At 45.0% G+C, this 5,756-nt stretch overlaps 1 long non-coding RNA gene across 1 annotated transcript; it reads left to right on the forward strand.

Annotated features, from left to right (window-relative positions):
• Positions 1-4,066: 4,066 nt before the first annotated feature.
• LOC115252368 (uncharacterized) lies at positions 4,067-5,074 on the forward strand. Its single transcript, XR_003890802.1, has 3 exons — positions 4,067-4,208; positions 4,800-4,869; positions 4,972-5,074. It is a non-coding gene; the product is annotated as an uncharacterized lncRNA (long non-coding RNA).
• The last annotated feature ends 682 nt before the right edge of the window (positions 5,075-5,756 follow it).

Here is a 5,756-nt window from a genome sequence, read left to right on the forward strand (position 1 = left end):
ACCATGTATCGTAACACAGGCCCTGGGATTCTGTAAAGCGCCTCGAAACAATTTTGATTTAACAAACTCTAAATAAAGATTGACATACATACATACATACAGATGAATGTATGTTATAGTAGGTGGAGTATGACCTATTCGGCAGAGGTCTGAGCTCTTTGAGTGTTTTTTTTGCCATTTAAGTGCTTCGCAGAGCTTTTAATTCGATCTTAATACCTTAATGCCACTTGCCTTTACATTTATATCTTTACTTTTCACTTCCATGTCAAATCCCCGCACCCACACTACCCGTAATACATCCTGACGGCTGGCAAAAGTTATGGAGGAAATATTTTAGGAGTGGGCTGCTGAGGGTTTAGCTTCTTTATATTTCATTCTAACCACATCGCCAGACTTAAAAAAAAAAAAAAAGCCAACACGTCAGTCAAGGCCACAAATCACAGGAGTTTTAGGTGGTGTATTTTAAACATAGCGGCAGGGTTCCGATACAAACAAAATCAACTCTTTTTGGGACTTGTAAAAATTCAGTTCATCTGATTGTCTGCATTGGTAACTTGGGCTGTAGCAGACAGAAATAAAAACACTGGCTCCAGACACTCACATTTGACTTTCGCCTCCTGCCGGGACACACATGGGTTCTGGATCCACTTTTGACAGGATATTTCATTCATCAACACGAGCTGGGAAGTAAGGACATATATTTTGTTTCTTTCCCAATTCATAATTTAAACTGAACTCAGAAAGAGCTCTAACAACACCTGCTGACAGAAGCAGATTCGTTCTGCACTCAGGACACCACCATCATTCATGGCATTGCTTTACATGCTGCCTGCACAGGGTTAAAATAATAGAAAGTGCCTTTTTCTTGGCCACTATTATGCTAAACAGAGGCATTAATTAACATGTAATTAAGCATGCCTTCTTCATTTCCTGTCCCCCTACCTATCTATCCTTCTCCTGCCCCTTTACCCAGGCAGCCATCAGCAGGAGGGTCCCCCACACGACCCTGGCCCGGGCACTGTTGCTTGTTCATGGGTCTAGCTGCAGGTTTCTGGAAAGACAAGTAAAGCTTCATAAAAGAAAACTGCACTTGTGGGCTCAGTAATGTTTTTGAGCAGCTAACCAGATAGCCAACAAATGTGGCCTCAGTTTTCCAGACTTTACTCAGGTTCTGTCCAGAGTTTCTGTCCTGTAATAGTTGAACCTGTGGTGAGTCTGAGTAGGTGCATTCACAGCTCATTGTCATTATAATGGTATTAAAGCTTTACTGTGCATTTGTGTTATTATCAGATGTTTCTAAAGAGCAGCAGTGTGCCAGCTCCAAGCAGCCACTGTTTGCTAACACACATAATTGCTGCCTAATTCTCCCCTCAGTGGCCGGCTGCTATCTGATTCCAAGGCAATGAGCCGCATCTCATTCCGCATGTCCAACTCCAACCACTTTACTTTTTTTTCAACTTTACTCTTTCTTATCTGCCCATCAGCAAATAAGCACTGACAGATTTGGTGTTTATACTTAAAACATCTTCTAACTTCCTGTTTATGTTTTTTTTTTACTGGGTCTTTTTCTTTTTTGTGGGGGTGAAGGACAGCATTGCTACTTCAGTTGTGTCTTTCTACTGCCAGTATTTTCCAGTTTTTCTTCTCGCAGTATCTTCACCCAGGTCCCTCCATTATAGCTTCTTGTCTTTAGTATTACCCTCAGCGCTGGGCTTCATGAGAGCTGCGCTGCAGGAGATTCTCACAGTTTTTCACTGTAAATGTTGGGGAAAATGAGAAGGCAAATCGTGGCGACTCCCGCGGCAATTTCTGCTGCCGTAATTACTGCCGTCATTAGCTAGCGCTGAAATAAGTGTTGCGCATTAATGCCAAAAACAAGGTTTTTAATCAGATTCAAGCAGTAGCCTGATCGCAAATGAAAAACTTTGAAAATGATTTTTAAAAGAGATGTGGAGATAATGTGTGGTGGCTGGAAAAACATATTTGTGTTGTTAGGCTGACGCCCCTTTTTAAAAGTATAATGCATTTATTTCACTGTTATTTGCTGGAATAGAAACCCCATAATTGTACATATATGCAAGCAATAAAAAGGGCATTGATGCATGCATTTTGTCTGGAGTAACAGGTGAAGGTGGAGCCAGGTTTTCAAATTAGCCCTCCTTTTGACCCTAACCTGAGGTCTGGAGCTGCAGGTCTGGAGCTGAGGTGCTGTAGGTGTTGAGTTGAGAGGAGACCCTGGGGCAGAACCAGTGGATTCCATCTCCAAAATGCTAACCTCCTGAAGGAGCTGGAGGCGTTCACTCTGAAGGGGATGATCTGGGCTTCCCTGCCTTCTCTTTCCAGTCCTGCTTGACCTCCACCCCTTAGGAGATATCCAAAATAGGCGTGGCGTCTGTTCTTGTGGGGAATGTGTGAATAATGAGTAGCAAAGTGTGACTCAGGGTTCATGTCATCAGGTCCAGTGAGCTTAGACTCCAGTGAGCTCCTTCAGGTGCTGCGGAAGGTCAGAGGAAAGAGCGAGAGATAACAGAGAGGAGAGGATGTCAGCTCGGCTCCCTATACTGAACATAAACTATTTAGGGCTAATTGAAGACAAATACAGGGCTGGAGAAAGTGGGCAACAGGATATATCAGGTAATAAAGTTAACTGTTCTATTATTCTTACCAGTGGGTGAGATCTTCTGAGTCCAGACTCTTATAAGAGGTGAGGCCCCTGACATATTTTTCTTGGATAGGAGCTCTGCGCCACATATACTCCAATTTACGTAGGCAGACATCCTCAATGGAAGCCTGGGGTGCTTAGAGAGGAAAAGGAGGACACATCAGGGCACGTGGCTATTTTATACTATAGTAGCAGCTTTTATGAGATAGACAACACGCCTGGGTCCAGAAGGAGAACCTGGTGATGGACAGGTATGCTACCTCAGCCAAGAACAGGCGGGAGAGGGAGAGGGAAAATGAAATTAAATCAATATTCGAACATAACTTTTTAAATAAACATTTGCACTCCACGGACATTTTTGGCAAAGGGAGCAGGTTAACTTTCCCTATTGGTGGAATTCAACACCAGACTGGTGGTGGAGCGCTGGCTCCCATCGAGGTGATGGCTACTGGCAACGCGTGACACCGACGGCTGGCCGCGTTCTGTTTGTTTAAGGTGAAAGAGAAGAGAGCCGAGGGCTCAAGGAGGCTGCTGCGTGCCTGGGCAGTGACTTTCATGGCTTTTTGATGGCGTTAAAATCCTAATTTATGGCCAGAGCTCATTCACAAGCAAAGCTTCTCTTCCAAGAGAGAAAAACAATGATCTCGAGATGCAGCTCTTCACTTCAGAGGGCACATCAGGGTGACTGCTCTGAAAGGTTTTATTTATGCATGTTATTACTCCTTATACTATTAACTGGACTTCATTATTCCACACATTAGCCAAAACTTTCCTGTTGCCTCCATCGAATGTTTTTGTCTCTAAAAATGTCCGCTTCTTTCATTGTGTCCAAGGGGCCCGCGGCCTTGTTGCCACCATGCACTTCTGCTAGCTGCAGACTGTTGTGTTGTTAGCAGGTCTTTCAGAAGATTTGAGTTTGTGGTTTTCACAATGGATAAGGTTTTGGTACCAACAGTTGACGGTAATTGTCAGGCGTTTCTTCCCGACAACGATCAAAACTGTGGGCGTCTTGACAACATGTTTGCGGTTCCATCTCCAACTTTTAAGCTAGTCTGTTAGCGCTGTGCACCTGTACAGTTAGCAGCACACCATTCTGCATACTGTACTGAACGCTGTGGGTAAATTCAACTTTTGTAAAACACCAATAAATCAGTTTATATGGCAATCCGCACTATTTTGTTCTTGAAAATGTAGCCTCCTTGAGCTGCTTCTAAAATCTGCATGATGGATTTGGAGAGTTGGGAGCAGCAGGTTGAACGTCTATGATGAAGTGACTGTGCGGAATGTGCAGAGCTCCGCAGACTGATGAGCAGTAAGTGTAAGCGTTCCTTAGAGAAATTTTGCACTTAAAACAACAATGGTGTCGGAGACTAATGAACCACAAAGTAAGCTGGGTGACTGGAATTGCTGCCATTACTTCTGCTCTGAGCTAGCCCAGGTGCTGCTGACTACTGTGGAAAAGTCGTCTGCCTCTCCTCGCTGCTGGCTGGATGGGCCCACACACTTCTACAGCACCTAAAGATGACATTTCTCTTGACAACTACAGGTAATTTAAAGTCTGTTGTCAAACTAATGTCTGCATTTTGGGCTTTTTCAGACAGAACCCACACAGGCAGTATCAGAGCTAGATCTGGCTCGACTGAGTCGGTTATCTGCAGCTTAAAGCCGACAAATCAGCATGTGAGCATCGGAGAAGGACACGTGGCTGGCAGCGTGGCGGTGATGACCGCAGCCACCTCGTAGCTCATGAAGGCCTCCATTCACCCCCATTTGCACAATATTCATGGAGGGGAGCGACTTTCCCAGCAAAAACAAGCCCCCGTTTAAAGAAAAAACAATCGACCCTCCCCAACAAATTCCTGCTAATTTGCCAGAGCCCGAAAGGAGCTGGGAGTGATGGACGCCTGCCCCTCCAGAAGCTGAATGTGACGCTTCTCTGTATTTGTGTTTGCGCGTGCTGGCCGCACGTCTAAAGGGCTGCCAGCGACTCCATCAGGAGCAGCGCTGAAACATCCCCGATGCATCCTGTTCACGGCTTCCAACATCTCGCCTGGCACCTCGCGCATCCTGCTCCAAATGAAATGTTTCTCTTTGCTGCTTTTCTCATTTGACTTCATTTTAATTGTGTGTCGTTTAGGAAAGGTGATCCAAAATGCCCAACGAGTCAACGAGCGGATTTTCATCCCGGACCATTAATCATAACACAGGTAGTCAGTGTGAGGGCCTTGTTTTGGTGTGACAATTTAACACGCGATGCAATATGAGTCAGTCTAATTTGACTTTCCGTATTTATTTTTCTGGCTTATTAGAAATGGTGCCGCTTGTTCAGCGAGGGGCTCTGAAGGCGCAGTGTGCTGCGCGGACACGTTCCAGCCCGTGGGGGGAGGAAACCTACGGAGAGGGCAGGACCCCAGAAAAGTGTGTGTACAGAAGGTCCTGCCAGCAAGTGAACGCACTGTTCATGGCTCAGCGTGCCTGTTAGGATTTTACAGATGCATGTGTTGGTAACACTGACCAGACAATCAACATGTGTGTGTATCATTTTGTATGAATCAATTTTTTTTTTTTAAATAATTCAAATATTGTAATGCAGCTGATTGAAGACAATTCCTGATTTCTAAAAACAAAATACAACGCTGAAAGCTTAAACACTTTAGCCTCAAAATAACACCTGCATGAACTAGTCAAACTGTTTTGGAGGTGATTAAATTGGAAGCATTTGATGATTAGAGGACGCTTGAATCGGCCTGCAAAGGTACGTTTCCATAGTTCCCTGAAGCAGCATCGTAGGAGACAACTTAGCATGTAGCGAACCTCAGGAGCCACCGTGCGTCCCTCGTAACATTTTAACCCCAAGTGGTGTTACACTGACTCCAGATCTTTACCAATAACCGATACGCATCACTTACTAAGTGATTTGGTTAAATTATTGAACGCTAAATGAATGAACCCTAAAACCTGGTGACAATTCAAAAGGCCCCTCCGATCACTCAGCCCTCTGCCCCGCGCTCTCCTCTCGTTCCTCCTGTAGTCAGCTGGCACAGAGAAGAAGGGCCCTTTGACTCGTGCGGGGGGGATGATGGGGGGGTTGGTT

The sequence above is a fragment of the Takifugu rubripes genome, chromosome 1 (genome assembly GCF_901000725.2).
Source record: "Takifugu rubripes chromosome 1, fTakRub1.2, whole genome shotgun sequence".
Taxonomy (NCBI): Eukaryota; Metazoa; Chordata; class Actinopteri; order Tetraodontiformes; family Tetraodontidae; genus Takifugu; species Takifugu rubripes.